Source organism: Periplaneta americana, chromosome 12 (assembly GCF_040183065.1).
Source record: "Periplaneta americana isolate PAMFEO1 chromosome 12, P.americana_PAMFEO1_priV1, whole genome shotgun sequence".
NCBI classification, from domain to species: Eukaryota; Metazoa; Arthropoda; class Insecta; order Blattodea; family Blattidae; genus Periplaneta; species Periplaneta americana.
This window is the reverse complement of record NC_091128.1, coordinates 118,252,370-118,271,255: the sequence shown is the minus strand read 5'-3', so window position 1 is coordinate 118,271,255 and position 18,886 is coordinate 118,252,370. Positions and strand designations below refer to the sequence as shown.

The 18,886-nt window shown below is 33.4% G+C and overlaps 1 protein-coding gene across 2 annotated transcripts in view; it reads right to left on the bottom strand.

Moving 5' to 3' along the window:
* Positions 1 to 268: 268 nt before the first annotated feature.
* Positions 269 to 18,886, bottom strand: part of LOC138710843 (uncharacterized) — an 858,539-nt gene continuing 839,921 nt past the window's right edge. For both annotated transcript variants that reach the window (XM_069842005.1, XM_069842006.1), the window contains one exon: positions 269 to 11,675. The gene's annotated coding sequence lies outside the window, so the exon portion shown is untranslated. The remainder of the gene's footprint in view (positions 11,676 to 18,886) is intronic.

The following is an 18,886-nucleotide window of genomic DNA, read 5'->3' as shown; positions in this document are numbered from 1 at the left end:
GACACGAAACGGAAAAAGATGGCGTTGCGGAAAAGGATTTTGGATGATGGATATGACGTTCACATGTTTCGAAGTGATTCATTTTGGAGAGGGAAGAAATTATCTTTTTCCCATTTACTGAAAGCTCTCATTAGGTTTCGGCAGAAATGCACTTACTTGTTTTAGGAAGAGGCTTAAAAAGTTAACAATGAATGTGTAAGTTAATATAATTTGTAGGATTTAATTTAAATATAGGGTATCTATATTATAATAATGTTTCAACATCATATTAGCCAAACAATATTTTACTTTGCCATTTGTCAACAAGTTATTTATGATGTATCTCTCATCCCTTTTTGGTTTTATACGACTAGAAACATTGAGTTAGATTACTATACAGCATAAAGGCAGCACATACATCGTTCAATATAACTCATTTTAAAAACTAATTCTCTATTCTACAAAACAGCGGTTCCCAATCACAATACAGCAGTAAAATCATTCGTCTCTTCAGACTGTACACTGGATGCAGAAAACAAGCTTGCAACAATTCTTTGTTTGAGAAGTTTAGAATGTTATACATAAATTCAAGGCTCTACCAATACTGGATGGTTGTATAGCTCAGTACCGCTTAATGAGTAAATGTTTGGTGCATACTGTATTTTATATACTATTACTAAAATCTGTATTTCATAATACAGAGTGGATCAAAAGTCACTTTCCCTAAACATTTTCTTACATTTAATTACATTCAGTTTACATTTGGCTACACAATCCTTTACAGATTTTGTTCAAAATGAAGGCCTTGTTTCTCGATACACAATTCACAACGTATAGACTCTGATTTACAAATGGCAGAACTCACGATTTTAATTGATTTTTAAAAAAATGACTGTTCGATCATCGTCGCAACTAATGCAGATCTTGCGGTTTCTGAGCAAAAATAGCGTCATTTTTTCAGGATACCTCACAGTGAAAAATCATTTGGCGTCAGGTCGCATGATCTGGATGGCCATTCTGTTGTGCCATGACTGCCAATCCATTCATGGAATTGTTGGTTCAAGAAGTCCCTCACTCCTACACCAAAATGAGATGGTGCTACATTCTGTTGCCATATCAACTACATATCGGCAAAACAAGGACTGTTTTCAATGTGGCTAATGAGAAAAACAGGCTATGGCGCAACGTCACATTCTTAGTCATAACATGGCCAACATTGAATAAGTATATATATATATAAATGCACATTTAACATGAGTTTAATCGTAGATCATATATACCCAGATTGCTCTGCGTTATAGGCTTCGACGGCAACAACCTTTGTCAGGTTTACTATGCTGCCATCTAGTTGTTACATAAGAAGTCACGTCATAACTCCCATTTGAATTGTATTAGCTACTCTACTGCCATCTCGTGTTCGTTTACGGCGGATGGGTGGCGATCCTGGCGGTTGTTCTCTTCAAAGTGCAAACGATTTTAACGTAGGAATGAGCAATCTGTATGTGATCTGGGCTTTAATAGAGCTACTCCTTTGCTTTTTAGAACTTTGAACATGAATTTATATTAGACGATTGTCAAGATGGCCATGACTAGACCGTGATAACCACGTGACTCCGAATCGTGTCGCAGCCTGTCTTTCTCGTTAGCCATGGTTATCAAGGCATGACATCAGAAAAAAAAAACAGTTCGTGTACGAACATGTTTATCATTCCACCTTATTACACCAGCTATTCGTTTATTCAAGTTATGACATCTGTATAAGTGTACAAGTATGAAACCTAAGAAATGAATATTGAGGAAAGTGACTTTTAACCCACCTTGTATTAAACATTTGTATTCGTTTTCGTTATTCAGTGACGGTGTATGTATTTATAAGTCTAGTGGGCAAAATTGTCTGCTAAAATATTTTTTTCTAAATTATTGTGAATTTATTTCTGTACTTTGACGCTTACTTTCAAAGACAATTTGTAAAGCCTTGAATGAGTTCATAACCTCAAAATATAACCATTTGTCTTATATTAATCCCTTATTCAGATTTTGTAACATCTTTCATAACTTATATTAGATGATATAAGCTTAGCATTTACAGTTTTAGATCTAGAAAAACTGAAAACATTTGATCATTGTTACATAGTATATCGATAACGGTTCAACACAAATAAATAATTTATGTATGTAATTACATATAGTAAAATGGATAGAGAAATATCTAAAAAAAAATCACACTTTTGGGAACCACTGCGTTAAAAAAACTATATTTTTATTTTATATTCCAAAGATTTTAAAATTTGGTCACACTCTTCAGCGTTTCAAGCCTTTACAGAATATTCTTTCATTTAATGGTACTTAATTCTACCACACCCCATACTCCATCCTAAACTTCGACATTTTGTACAAACAAGTAATATGATAACAATCGATTTCTGAGTAAAATAGTACGAGAAAACATATGCAGCAGGCCTGTTTAAAAATGGAACATCACGTATCCTGGTGCATGCTAATGGTGAGAATTGTAACATGTTGTATTCCATCGGGAATCCATGTTTTATCGCGCGTTTCACTGTTCACCCGACAGAGGTCAGCAGTGATCTACTGTGTCTGGAGATACTGCAGTGAGTGTCACCTGGGAATTGTAACATCTGACTCAATCGTAATCAGCCACAGAATCCCAATGGACCGCCGAGCATTAGTATTTAGTGCCAACATTAACTTTTGTATTGGGATAAAAAAGATTTCCAACCGGCATTATATATTCGTATTGTTTCAAAATTATGTAACTCTGTGTGAAAAAATAAACAGAATTTCACACGCTTGATTGTTTACAAGTACGAACATAAATCTGGTTTTAATTCAGTTGGAATAGGTCCACTCCCGTCCACTTAAAAGTTAGATATATACACATCGCTTAGAGAATTGTACACGTATAAAAAGCTCTTATATACATAGTATGAGTAATCACATAGGATGTGAGAGAATTTATACTTGCATTGGTATAAATGTGTTTACTTAAAATATACTTCCACAGTCGCTAATGCCCTTCTTACACATTTACAGTGAGTTTGACGTACCGAGTAATGCCGATGATAATTAAAAATTTACGAAATATGTATCCTCGAACCTAGTAAACATGAATTTATTTAATAGATTCCTTTTATGTAAAATAAATGACTCGTAAAATGAAATTATGAAACTTCTTTCATGAAATAAAACAACCCAAACTATTCCTCTACAATGCAACATATCCGTCGTTTCATTTGTTCATAATCATGTCGAGCTGAAATGTTTTGAAGCCGTATAAACTCCATTATTATATATTCAGTATATACGATAGGAGATATGTGTAGTTGGAAAAATGTTACAAACTGTGCTACTGCCATGTTACATTTCCCTTTTCATTTAGCATGCTCACTATATAGAAAGCTGCAGTCATTCCAATCTGTACTTAGACAATTATTTTGGGCTTTTAAGTAGATTGGAAGGAAAATTAAAAGTAAAAATTGGATGACATTTTACGGACAACGAGATGTTTCTACGTTAGGATGTACTCTATGGTAACAAGCGGTGACAAAAGTAGTATTAATAATCTATAAAGTTTGAAAAAGTACGGCAATAATGTCTGTGCAAAGCTATTAACTACACAAAAATAGTTTGCCTTAAACGCACAGAAATGCCGTCATGTTCTTTTGTGGTGTCGGTTGATTCTTTAATGCCGTGAATGAAAGTGATATTGTTCTCCAATATTATTGTAAGTTACGTTCTTTGAGAGTAGATATAAACAGAAATCCAACAGTACCAAGTCCGGTGACTTTGGAGGCCAGGACATTGATACGATATGATGACAAATAACTTTGAAACGAAAGCATTTCAAATTCGTTAATACCTAAAAAAATTGTTTTGATCTCACACAGAAGTTCAGAGAGATTATATCAGCATAATTCTTATAATAATAATAATAATAATAATAATAATAATAATAATAATAATAATAATAATAATAATAATAATAATAATACAAAAATTACCCGGCTGACTAGTTTCAACGTAGTATTCGCCATGTCCGAAGCTTAGTGAGGTCCTGCGCTATCATCTGGTGTCTTCTTTTGGTGAGGTATATTCATGATTGTGTCGAAAAGGGTGTGTGACATGAAATTCAGTTGAGTGTTCAGGATGTGCTGTGAGTGTGTGTTTGTATATTTGTAAATTCATATTATTCTAGAGTATTAAGTTTGTTTGTTTTTTTTTTTTTTTTTTTTTTTTGGCTGGATGTATAGTATTTTCATGTCATAGTCTATGTTGTTGCAGTTGTGATTGGAGTTTGTGATGTTTTCTACGTAGGTTGAATTGTTGTGTGGTTTGACTATAGCTGTGACATGATCCTTATGACGTGTTTGAAATTATCTTTTTTTAAGTAGGTTATTTTATGACGCTTTATCATCTGCTAAGGTATCTAGCGTCTGAATGAGATGGTGATAATGCTAGCGAGATGAGTCCGGGGTCCAGCGCTGAAAGTTACCCAGCATTTGCTCTTAATGGATTGAGGGAAAACCCCCGTAAAAGCCTCAACCAGGTAATTTGTCCCGACCAGGATTTGAACCCGGGCATATCAGTTCGAGGTCAGACGTGCTAACCGATACTCCAAAACGGTGTACTTGAAATGATCTTCCAGTCTGTCCAATGTAGAAGTCGTTGCAACTATTGCATGATAGTTTGTATACACCAGCTAAGTTGTATTTGTTTCCGTGTGTTAGAATGTTTTTGTAATGTGTTTTGTGTTCTGTACGCAATGTTATAGTTTAGTATCTTGAAATATGATGCAATCTTCTGTGTGTTCTTGTTCTCGTATGTTCGTGTGATGTATTTGTTTGCTCTTGTGTTTGTGTTGCGTTTTCTTGTTTGCGTTTAGTCTTTCTTATGATGTTGTCTATTATGTGACGGTTGTATACATTTTACTGTGGTATGTATTTACTAATATGTATTTCTTCCTTATAGTCTTGTTGGCTCACAGGAATGTTGATGAGTCCGTGTATCATGGATAGAAATGATGCGTGTCTGTGTTGTGTGAAGTGATGGAGATATTGTTTATGTGTGTTATCGTGGTAGTGGGTTTCCTGTATGAACATATCCCACCACAACAGGGAACCAGAAGATAGAGCAGGATCTCACTAGGCTTCGAACAATGACGAATACCACATTGAAACTAGTCAGCGAGGTAATTTTTGAAATATTAACACAGTAAAGTAGTTATAAAGTTAATAGATGATTATGTATATGTTAAAGGAGTGTATTCAACAATGAAGAATGATGATATGTTTTTATTAGGCTACGTATTCCAGCTACCTAAAGACAGAAGTTAAAGACACATAGGGTATGTAGTACGTCAAACACAGGTAATGTAACGGATAAGAATGTAAACAAACTCGTCTTGCTGCGTGTTCGTGGAGTACAGTCAATTCCCGACATTCTGAAGCTATACTAGTAAACACATGCTTGAGTCGTGATGTTCATTTTCGTCTTGATCTTTGCAGTGAATAATAACGTGCTTTCTTAAGTTATGGAACTTGAACATATGCGGATGTCTCTAGAAATGATTTTATATTACAAGAAATTCTTTCATTAGCACATGACAATATTGTTGCATGATGTAAGTAGGTCTACAAGATATTACTATTGTCTGATATTTTTCCGTGTTTCATTAGGATATTGCATATGTCGCTAATCACAGAAAACCTACTAATTTTTATGTACTTTTCTAGAAATTTCCTAAAATGTAGATTATTTAATTTATTAATTAGAATGTTGGCACTGAACATCATGGTAAGCTACACAAACCCATGCTAAACGTGGAGTTAATATGGTCATAATTTTCAGATTTTGATGGTACTGATTGTTTTGGATTACGTTCAACACACTTTCTGTGTCTTTTGGTATTGCAGTGTCTTTGAGTGCACTGTTTTTGTCACTTTTACGTTTATTTTACATAATGTATATGTAATGTTGTCTATATTGACAGTGTAAATATTAGTTAAAATATCCTCAACTATGCTCTGCAATATTACACGCTTCAGAGTCCTACCCAAGGCATTTTACCTCTGCAATGAACCTTCAATCAGCCACAGATATGTAGTTATTTAAATAACACGACTAGTAAGAGCAGTGATCGATAAGACTACTCACTTCGACTGCGTCCCGATTTTGACTTTCTAGAGGAAGATAATAGAGGATGCGTAACTATTTTGTATACGAACGTACCTGTACCTGCGCAGTGACGTCACATATACTTCGAAAAAGGCAACTTCATTCTAGTTTATAGATAGCTGGAATACGGACCCTAGTTATTATTATAGTTGTATTATTTTATTATAGTGGGTGGAGCATCCTTGAGTATTTTTCTTTTAAATTTTATACAATCAACTTTGTCACAAAAATATTAAATCTATGAAAATTGCCAGAAAGGGACAGCAATGCTCTTTCTCTGAATTGACAAAGCATGAGTGAACACTGTCTTCATCTGTGTACATCCAAATATTGTTAGGTTACGAAAATGTCTTGAGTTGTTTTATAATATTTATTTTAGTCTATAATATTAAGAAATCTTTGTAGATTCAGTCGTGAAATTCGAAAAGGATAGTTGCCTGCATTCCAGATTATTGTAATTTGCGTACAAATATAATTTTTCAAATAGGATGCTTTCAAATTTGTTCATTGGGTTTTTTAGAATTATAAATAATCAAATTTTTTAATGGAGTCCTCATTCCATTATCCGAATTATTAAGACATAATTAGTCACAATGTTTAAATAATGCGACTTTATATTATAAATAAGTAAAAGTGTAATTTTGATTACGTTTCATTCAGAAATTAATTATCCTGAAATGTATGAATTTTAAATTTATTTTAATATTAAAACAATTACTGTTATATCCAAGAAGTTATGTTCATTTTTTGTGAAATGTATATATTTATATTGGGCCAAATTTCATGAGGGTAAAACTTGATTTAACCCTTTCAGGCCTGATGTGCATTACAGTGTACATTGTTTCTTTTTCTTTTTTTCTTTTTTGGAATGTCTTCGATACTTTAAACATTTTAAAAAATTAAATGTGATAGAAATGGAGAATATTATTTTTTAAACATTTCTATACCTGAATTAAAAATAAAATTTAAAATTTTGGGGCCCCAGGATTTAAAATTGTCCCCAAATTTTTATTTTCTGTAAAGACTTTATTTGGAAATTTCGGATCTCCAGAATGATTATGTGACATTTTTTTTTTTTAAATTTTGTATATTATAAATTAAAATCTGAAGGGGTTAAATGGAAACACTTTTCGATTATTAGCCCATGTACTCCGAAGTCATTCTGAGTCTGTGTGATTCCTTGCAACTACTGAACTTTGAAATCCTAGTACTGAAATAATTTTAATACATCTTTCTAATTTTCTAAGTTACATTATCAAGATGAATGGATTACATTGGTGTTAATAAGAACAAAATTTATAGGTGTTCGAATTGATGTCCTATGCATCCAATGATATATTGGAATTCGGAAATCTTGTAGGCCTACATCTTCTCACATCCCTAGAACATGTAAGTTTTGCTTATGACTATATTATCTAGATTGGAAATCTTATCACCAAGTTTGAGTGGGATTATTTTAGTCGACTGTAGGCTTTGGCGGACATAGATTAATAACGCAAGTTTCATTGTTCATTTATTTCCTTAAATACGCTCACAAAGTGCGGACCAAAACCTTTTGAATAATTTAGAAATTTAGAATTGAAATGCAAACCGCAGATAAATAAATATTTTTTTTTTGTAATCATATTACATAAAATATATAACGTGAGGTACTTTATATGACTTATTTGAATTTAAAAACTATTAGATTTTAACAACACCACATAATATTAGGTCAAATTTGTTTTTCTGACTAGAATGATAAATTTTTTATTACAGTGTGGGGAAAGTATGGGATTATTAAGATATTTGTCTCACTATGCGTATAAAATATGTGACATTTTGATAACATTCCAAATTAAAGTTATCCTTTGTCGATAACAGATCTTGTAAACACCTGCAATAGATTCGAATGTCTGCAGCGTCCTTACGAACACCTATTATGCATGCTATACGTTTACATCAACAGTTTAGATTGTTCCATTGTTTAATAGATCATAGCGATATGCGTGGTCCCATTAACAGATCAGTTTATTTTAGTAGCTTGTTGGGTAATTTGTATGCAAACATGATCAACCCAACAAGATGATCTTTGCATAACAGTGGCCATGCCCCCATATTTTAATATTGCTATTTTGCAAGCTAACTAATCAGTAGGGGTCTGCGGAATATGCTTGTTTTCTATGGACAAGGTCTATTAAAGGAGAAATAACACGTAAAGAATCGTGATTTTGTTTAGGCCATAGCAGTATTGACAAAAAATATCCACGGTTTAAGTACATTACAATTGTATCTTGTAATATGCGGAAACTAGTTCAGGAGTTCATTCAAGGTCTACAAAAATTACTAAGGGAAAAGTTAATGTAAATAGAATTGCGAATTTTTCTTCTCTCCAAGTTAGCAAAATTTTTGTGTCCCAGAAATTAACAGAGGTTGTGTTAGAAACAACTTCGTCTCGTATAAGACATCTTCGGTACTCGTCATTACATTAAAAATATCCAGTTTTTGTATTTATTACTTCTTACTTAACATAATAATGTGATTTCATTCAAAATATATTAATTTCGCTACTTTTTTGATAGAAATATAATTAATTGAAGTATAGTAGACATGTATCACTTGAAACGTGTAAAAAGTTGACATAACTAACAAACGAACACCATTTAACGAGTTCTTTCAACGGAAAAACATGAACAGAGTGAATCCGAAATAATATAATTAATTTCAGGGGGTTATTCTTTGAGATATTTCAAGCAAAAAGTTTTAATACAATTTTGCTCACTTTTGCTTCCTTCTCGAGATATTTTTTTTATATGAAATATTTGATAACGTCAAATATTTCCATTGCCTTAATTCCCAATATGCTCAGTCAATTTCAGAGAGCAGTGTATTATGATAATAAATGGTTGAAAGAATTTTAATTTTGTCCTTTTTGTAGAACTTTTATCCGAACAAATGTAATTTTTTGGTTTTGCAAAGGAATTTTACGGTTGACACTGTATAATCCTCGTCCATGTCTTCATAATAAATACTAATTTAATTTTTACGAACACGGAATTTTCTCACCCTGGCCAATGTTCTGAAAGCGCCTGTTTTGTCAGAAATGGAATCGTACCATTCCAGCACACATATATACCAGCTTTTGTGTTTTTCTCATGTGCTGAAGAATAAATTTAATGTGCCGTAAGCAGACAGTTTTAAGATTTTCGTATGCACCAGCTGTTTAGTGTCTGTAAGAATAATTTACGATGACTTTTTTCTTTAAAATGTACTGTACCCAATGTCTTAGAATATTCTGATTGACCGAAATATCAGTGTCAAAGTATCCTTAGGTGAAGCATATCAGTGAAAGTAACAAGAAAGGGAAATTGTAAACATTTGTCTTTAGAGGAAAAATTAAAAGTTTTAAAGTTGACAAGGACCGGGAGACGTCCATTGTAGCCGAGAAGTATTAATCAGCGTATCTATATATTAAAATATTCATTATACATACTTTAAGATCAAGGTCATGTCACGTATGTAGAATGTTCAAGTATATCAGTAGATCGTGGATTGTTGTAGAGATTCTATTTCTATTGTCGTTTGTTATGCATGTCCTATATTAATTTTAACAGTTGTCAGTTTTATTAATGATTATGATAATGGTGATTAAGGCGGTAATGCATTATGGTATGTAAAATTCCAATCCGGTATTTGGTTTTGTGGCTAAGAGAAACAATGAAAAATCTCAAGTTTGGCGGGCGCGGGTTTTGAATCCGGGATATCCTGAATGCCAGACTAGTGCGTTTCCACTGAGCCACCTCGCTTGGTTAATATTTTATTGTCATGTTTTATTTGTTCACTTTAACAACATTTCAAAATAATGGAAATATCTTTACTGGCTCAAAAATTTCGTTACGCAGGTATTTAAGTGTATACAGGACAAATAGCGGTTACGGGAAGGCAATTTGACTTAGAAAAATATCGTAAATTTTGCGAGAAAACAAAAATCTATTGAAGGGTACTTCATCGCTTTATCAGCGAGAGATTATAAGTCATTTGATAACATTGGATTTCTCCACCATCATGTACAGCCACTGCCACCGTTTCTGGCGTGTGAAATAAGTAATGGGAACGTTGAGATTGAGTAACATATCTTTGCCACAAAATGTGGGCGAGAAAGCTGACAACTGTGATTGACAGATTGATGACGTCACATCTGTTTAGTAGATGGTACCATTCTCAGCCGAAGTGGCAACAGATGCCACTGACTGGACAGTGTACTCAAGGACGCTCCCCAGAAACGCGAAATGCAAGTGTCTTGCCTTTGTCGCAGTGGACAGATTGCTGACGTGACGTGTCGGGTGGTCCAGCTTCACTGGAAAGAAGTGCTCACTGACTAGCTTTTTACTCAAGGACACGCGCCAGAAACGCTGGCACTGGCTGTAAAACAAAATTTGTAGCGAGTCTAATAGAAAAACGGCATCTCTCATAAAATGAGAAATTCAATAAAACAAGTGTTGCTAGTCTTCAATCAGGACTGTGGAGACCACGTTTACCATAATTTATCTAGTAATATAAGTAAATATCTACTGGGACATAAAGACGGCTGTAACTTGGAAGCGAATTTCTATCGTGAATTCTAACTTATGACTTGAATGTATCCTAGAACTAGTTTCCACTTGTCTATCCATTATTATCTAAACTAGGTATGTAAACGTATATGTTATAGGCCTGTCACAAATTCTAAAAACTGAAAATGGTACATTACGCCAATGATTTTTATACATTACTTTGGTGTACAGTGAAATCTTTGGTAGATGATTCCAGTCTTACCCTGTTCTCTTGATTAAAGACTTAAAATAGGTCGTACAGATGGAGTTCAAATCATTTCCAATAAATCGGTTTCACCTGGTCGCACTTATCACCTTATCATCACCTCCCGACACAAGCATTTAGGTAACTTCTTCACGATATTTTCTCTCACACAAATTAGTTGAAAGAAATTAGAGCGATAGGTAACAAATCAAACATTTACATAACATTAAACACAACTTGATATTCCCCCACGATATAAAGTTCTTTCTTTTTTTTTTAAGAAAAACAATGCGATATTAGTATATATTAACTTTCGTCACACTCATATTTTATTAAATATTGTCGTTCCACAGGATTTGATTTATATATTAGTAATAATTTCTTTTTATATTTTATCTTTTATTGTTAATCCTTCGCGACTTATTTGTGAACACAAGTGTTTGGTTCCTTTGGCGAAATAGTAATAACTTGAGCCATAAAACACACTGACTGAGTGGTTGAGTGGCGTTGACTGTGATGTTATTTCATGATAATTGTGGCAGAGAATGTGTTGCTCGTTGTCTTTATATTCCCTTTTCCGAAGAAGACGAAGGAGGAGTTTATCCGTCGGCGTTCTCTGTAATTACATTATCCCTCCATCCTGATGAAAAGCGTCTTTCGTCGGTTTGTTGAGACGTGTAGCTGGGGGCCAATACCACAGGCGTGTTCATTGAAGATGGGGCAACCTGTAATAAAAAAATACAGTGTCTCAATGCAAAATTAACATATAATCATAATTGTTACGAGATACATGTTACGCTGTACATGTTATAGTTTTCGTTATGTGACTTCAGTAACTGCTTACATTATATTTACTAGTATAAACATAGGCACATTTGAACAACTAAAAATACAATTGGACACTTTAACAGTAGAAGGGTGCAAAGTGCCAAATTACAAACAGTATTTTATTTATATTAATAACTTTCGCTATTAAACAGTTTTAAAGATATGATATGATATATGATATGATATATGATATGATACATGATATGATATGATACATGATATGATACATGATATGATATGATATGATATGATATGATATGATATGATATGATATGATATGATATGATATGATATGATATGATTTTAATTTTCAAAAATTCAAATTTATTCATAATCTACATTTGAAATGGTATATTTGAATAGATACCCGAAATGAGCATGAGCATGTTGATGATAGAAATAATAGTAATAATAGAATAATAGTGACGGAGATAATACAATGATGGTAATACAAATTAATTAATTAATTAATAATAATAAAACAAAGATATTAACAATAATAAAATAATAACTAAGACTGATAAAATAAAGTATAAAACCACTTAGCGAGAATTAACACAACTTATATAAGCATATAATAACCAGAAAAAAAAATAACGAAATCGAAATCAACAAAAAAGTTCGTTGTATCGCAGACGAGAGCAACCGCCGTATGGATATTGTTTATGCATTATTGGTAGGAGAAGGGAGCCGAATGTCTACCTACGAGTAGCCTACATCATAACGTTATCTTCGAATCTTCTAACATACAACCATAGGAAGTTAATGCTGAAAAACAAAGTGTCTATGAGTCAAACTGTTCATTATTACCAGTATAAATAGAATAATGATACTGAAATATACGTATTAATCAAGTTTCAGTTATAGGTCTCCCCTTTGGTGAAAGAGGTATCATATGAAAATATTTTATGAATGGCGGGGAAAATATAAATTTCATGAACTCTCTAGTGACAGAGATAGTGACAAGTACAATCAAGTGTGTCTGTGGCGTTACTAAGAAATTATTTATGTGGAAACACACACTGTTATTAAGAAAATGATCTTTTTATATTTATTACAATATTTTATCTTATAGGTTACATGCATTAGATAAATACAATAAATATTATTAACATATAATGCTAGTAACACTTAAAATAATATTGAAATTAAACAAATATCATACAAACTTTTCACTTTATTTTTAAACTAATGAATGTGTAAATTACTTAAGTTGGATTATTTTTCAATACTGAATTGTATAATCTTCGTCCATAATTCCTGCTGTGACTTAATCCATCTGTAGTGTGGCATTTAGGTTCTGCCAAAAGAGTTGGGACATTTCTTCTGGTGTTATTTATATGATTTTCAGTTATACAATTTATTCGATTTTTGTGAAAATAAAATAGTAATGTATGATATGATATGATATGATATGATATGATATGATATGATATGATATGATATGATATGATATGATATGGTACGATATGATAGGATATGATATATATGATATATGTGATATGATATGATATGATATGATATGATATGATATGATATGATATGATATGATATGATATGATATGATATGATATGATATGATATGATATGATATGATATGATATTTTATTCCACCAGCTTACATCGGTCGTGATGGCCCTTCAGTGTACAGTGTCATCACTCCCTTGGATACATATTCTGCTTACACTTTTTTTAAACATCGGCTATTACATATAAATGACCCTGATCACTTTTCTATCACATCTCTCACCTCTGTTTCTCTCCCTTCTTTTTCTACTTACCCCTCCCTTTCCCAGTTATCTATCTTACTCTTACTAATCTCATTTAACTAAACAGTCACTTCTCTCAATCTCTTATAATTTGTTCCCAACATTGTTTACATTAGTTGAACTCTTCCATAGTCGTCAACTTATTTATTCACTTGAATCACTAAAGTTCACTGATCACTTATTCCGTATATTTTCATACGAAGTAGTTTCTACACTTTCATTATATTTCCATTCCCATTTTCTTCATTATATTTGTATCACTACTTACTTATTATCACGTCATAGTTGTTACTTGTATCTTATCCTTTTTCACTACTATTCTCTTGCCTTAGCGTTTTTTCTGTCATCATCATTTTCACTTTATTACTTTCCTAAGTTTTGTCTCTCATGCTTACTATTTTCACTTTATTTCTTATATTGTCACTCATGCACCAACCTCTTAAGTTATAACTTTTCTGTCCATTACTTCTTCCCACTGACGTACCTCTATTCGGTTTTAAAAAAATATAATTCACCAATCTTTATCATTAGTTTGATGATACTACTAAAATTAACACACTGAGAGACAAACAAACTTCACAATTTATGAAATGTGTTAAGTACCATAAACATTTCGTAGGTACTATGATCCATTTATATCCACAGATATGTTAATTTCTGCAAATACTTCCATTAAAGTGGTTTTGCAGACTGGAAGCAAATCACCATCACAACTTAGTACTGACTTTCGTTATGATTATCATACGTTCTAAGTTAACGTTGTTATACTGGTATGACAGTAAAGAGACCCAACAAAAATGATGAGAGTGTTGAATAATTTTGGTCATATAACTTAGAAAATAACAGTGTCAGTCCACTGCATTTTATTCTGCATTTTCATGCCACTTACAATAAAGAAAAAAGTGCTAATTTAATGATATTTCCCCCATTTTCTGGATTTTAACACCAGGAATTGAAAGTTTAAAACAAACCAGCTGTGTCATCTAAAGGTAATACCACAGTCTAGTATATACAGTCACGAAGCTTGAGTTGTGAGGGCACTAGGAACAATAGACTGTGCCGGTACTATTCCGCATTTTTGTACTGAGGCGATAGTGGCGACCCTAGTGGTTAGCAACTATCTATGAATGCATATTTACTACGTATTAAACTTCGTGACTGTCTATACTAGACTGTGGTAATACATTATGTTTCTATGTAATTCATAGCCCTACATTACCTACGTATTATGTTGTAGCCTATATAAGATTTACCTACGCTGACGTCTCTGTTTGTAGAAAACACCACTATATATAATTAATTTCTTTAGCCTTAACTTCACTATTAACACGACAAATAAATAAAGGAGGAAAATCAAAACGAATGGCACATTACATCTTTTTTACGAGAGAGAGTCCTAGTAACTTAACACCACTGTCATTCTTTGGTGGTCTTGATAACACTGTACAATCTTTAGTGGACCTAGCCCTGTTGATATGTAATGTTCCGTGGCAAATTGCAACATTCTATTGAAATATCACATTCTATTTTAATTTTAGTACTTAGCACCGTTCTACCGTTAAGTATCCAATTGAGGACCGTTTTTGCAAAACTTGCTAACTGCAAAATTTGCAAAATTGAGATTTTGGTGGATTCGTTAACATAAAGCAGACCTCTACACGATGTTAAAGTTATCTTAGTAAAATTTAATTATACAACTTGATTACACAACTTTTAACACTGTATCACTTCGGAATATGTATGGTAAGACTTTCCTGTGTTAAATTTCAACGTACCGCGTTTACATGTTTCGACCTATTTATGGGTCATCTCATTCCTCTATTTCATACCAGAATACAATCACACAGGCGTATACAAACTCAAATATAACACCTGCAACAACTCCTACATAGGACAGGCAGGCAGATCGTTTCAAACACGTTACAAAGAACACATCACAGCCATAACAAAATTACAAAACACCTCCACGTATGCAGAACACATCACAAATGCTAACCATACCCACAGAGACATCAACACAGACATGGAAATACTACACATCCAACCAAAAAGCCAGAAACTAAACACACTAGAACAATATGAAATATACAGACACATAAAAATACACCCCAATGAAATTCTCAACACACAACTCAACTTCAAAACACATACATTCTTTGACTCTACACTATACCACAGGAACACACCCTCACAGGAAATAGAACAAGTGGCGCCAAGACCAACAATGACCAGTTCTGAAGATGACCCATAAATAGGTCGAAACATGTAAACGAGGTACGTTGAAATTTAACACAGGAAAGTCTTACCTTACATATTCCGAAAATTTAATTATTTCTCTTCATTGTAGTGTGTCAAAAGTGTGATGGTTGCATCTATAACCTACTTGTGTCCATTCACTTTTTTGTGTCTCCTGTAAAATTTAGTTTTTTTTTTTTTTTCAGTTAGCAAGTATTGCAAAAACGGTTCTCAATTATGCACAGTATAAAAATATACCGCAACAATCTCTAGATTGCTTCTGGTATGAAATAGAGGAATAAGATGATTTTGGGTACATTTTGTACAATTGATTTTATTTGATATTTGTTTTAAGTTATGCAGAGTTTTTAATTTATAGACAATGCAATAAAAGAGTGGCGGTGTTCCTTAAAATAACATTTTTAAAGTTAATGATGTAACCGATATTTAGCAGTTTAGAGCATGGTTTTCAATAAGTAACTAAAATAAATAAATAAATAAGGAACTAAATAAATAAATAAATTAATTAATTAATTAATTAATAAAATTGAAAACTGAAGTATTAGTTAATACTTTGTATACGAGTATTAAATAACAGCATATCAACGAGTTACCGATAGTTTACTAGAAGGTGTTGGATTAGAAAGTAATATTAATCCTATAAGTATCTCATTCCTTAGCTTCGCAAACTTTTAAACTCGCAAATGCTTCTGGTCTATGAAGTTACTGAGATGAGCATATGCTGGCAGATATAGAAATTGGCGTCATTTGTGACTCTCAAATCTCTGACACGTATTCAGGATAGCGAGCCACGAATTCCATCTTGTGATTCACGTGTGTATAATGAGGAGAGACCACAATTTCACGTGAGCCAGACATAATTCGCGATGGGACAAGATGGTTCGCATTCCCTGAGAAGCGGAAATGAAACGTTTTGTAACAGTTATAGGTGCTCCACTGACACGCATCTATCCTGTGCGTGGGAGGGGGATTCCGTTGTTTGACAAACCGTTTGTGTGCACAGCATCTCACTCATCCAGCACTGACAATTAATTTGCGAGAGAGGGTTGTAAACACACGCGACCTGGCACTGCGGCCATGGAATGGGTGGAATCAACAGTAACACGTGTTTGTGCGATTCGTGTTGTAACGCCCGCGTGCGGGGAGTGACCACTTCACTAATTGCTCGTTATTGTTGGAAGCTCTGATGTCACTGCGACCGTGAGGATTTGAGGTGTGTGCATAGCTCTGTTGTTTAGAGAAACTGAACAGTTTCGTCCTAAACATAATTACAAACCTATACGCAAACTGAACACCAACTGTTTCCTGCGACCAAATAACAGAGGTTACCCACAGAATATGACCAACCGTAACGTATTCATGCATGCAATTGCTATTGCGGTGGACGCTTTCAAATCTCAACTTATTTGGAAATGATCCCGAGTGGGAGGCATAATATCTTCCAGTGAAATATGTTGGTTTACATATTACGTTCAAAATCCCCACAGAAAATATTCCTATTTTCCTGGAATCTTTTCATGCGAGTGAAGGACAAAAAAATACAGAGTGAACTTTATTTGTTGAAACTTTGTGCATACAACACTGAAAGATAGGAGATTCCTCAGAGCTCAACATGACCGCCATTGCGCACCCTACATAACTTATAACGGTGATGCAAATCAGGCTATGTCCGTTGTAACATAAGAGGGTGATTTGTTGAAAAGCTTGAGTAATTTTTACTCTCAGATCATCAATGTTCCCCACAGAAAATATTCCTTTTTTCCTGGAATCTTTTCATGCGAGTGAAGGACAAAAAATACAGGGTGATCCATTTGGGTATGGATAAAATAAAAAATACCGTAAAATATTTACTACTGAACTTTATTTGTTGAAACTTTGTGCATACAACACTGAAAGATAGGAGATTCCTCAGAGCTCAACATGACACCCATTGCGCACCCTTCCAACTCATAAAGGTGATGCAATTCAGCCCATATCCGTTGTAATATAAGAGGGGTGATTTGTTGAAAAGCTTGAGTAATTTTTACTCTGAGATCATCAATGTTCCTGGGTTTCTATGAATAGACAATGTATTTAACAAAACTCTACACGAAGAAGTCAGAAGGGGTTAGATCTGGAGAGTTTGGGGACCAAGCCAAGAGATAGCTGCTTCTCATACTCTATTTTGCCTGCGACCTTCTGCATGTTTTTTAACACGGAATCTGTTTCTACATATTTTCGACAACAAAACATTATGGAATCGTATTTAGGTACACTGCGCACACCATACTCACAGTCGTAATTCTCTTTGAACTCTTTTAACTCTCTCAAATTTAGCATACAAAAAAAAAACACATGGTGCCCGCTGTTGATTTGTAGAAGCCATTTTAATCATCTACGATTTTCATTTGTCCTTTCAGAGTATGCATTGTTGATTGTCATGTATGGAAACTCCCATCTTTTAATCATAATATAACAGGCAAGAAATGTTTCCTACTATCATAACAGCTTTATAATAATAAATTAATATTATCCATACCCAAACGGATTAGATATAGGATTTATTAAATAAACCCGTCGTCCCTTAAAAAAGGGTGACCATAAGGATACAGAAAATAAATACATAATATATAGAAGTTTACAATGAAGCAATGAAAATACATACAATAAATTTGAAAATAATATTAAAGTGAAGGTGAAATTATATTACTTGAAATAGAGATAGAAGTGCAAAAGTTGAATTGAATGTTTCAGAATTTCTCTAAGGATTTTCCCAATGATGTAAAATGCAAATCCCATTGATTTTAACAGGTTATAGGTGTATTTAGAGATAGTACCACGAACTTCACGAAGTCCGTGTACTGACCAACGATTAGTCATGATGTTATACTGCTTGCTAAAATAAAGAATGCAAGGCTCAAACATTTTTTTTTTTTCATTAACAGTAAGTTTTGGCTGTTGTATATCTCTTTCAAACCTGATAGTCGGGTCTAGTGTTATTCCTATAGTGTTTATTTCTATTAATGACAAAAGTTTCTGTGCAGGTAGAAGGGACGCAACTAACCGCCCTCTAGTGGGCGACTGGCTCAATTAGGACGCAACTA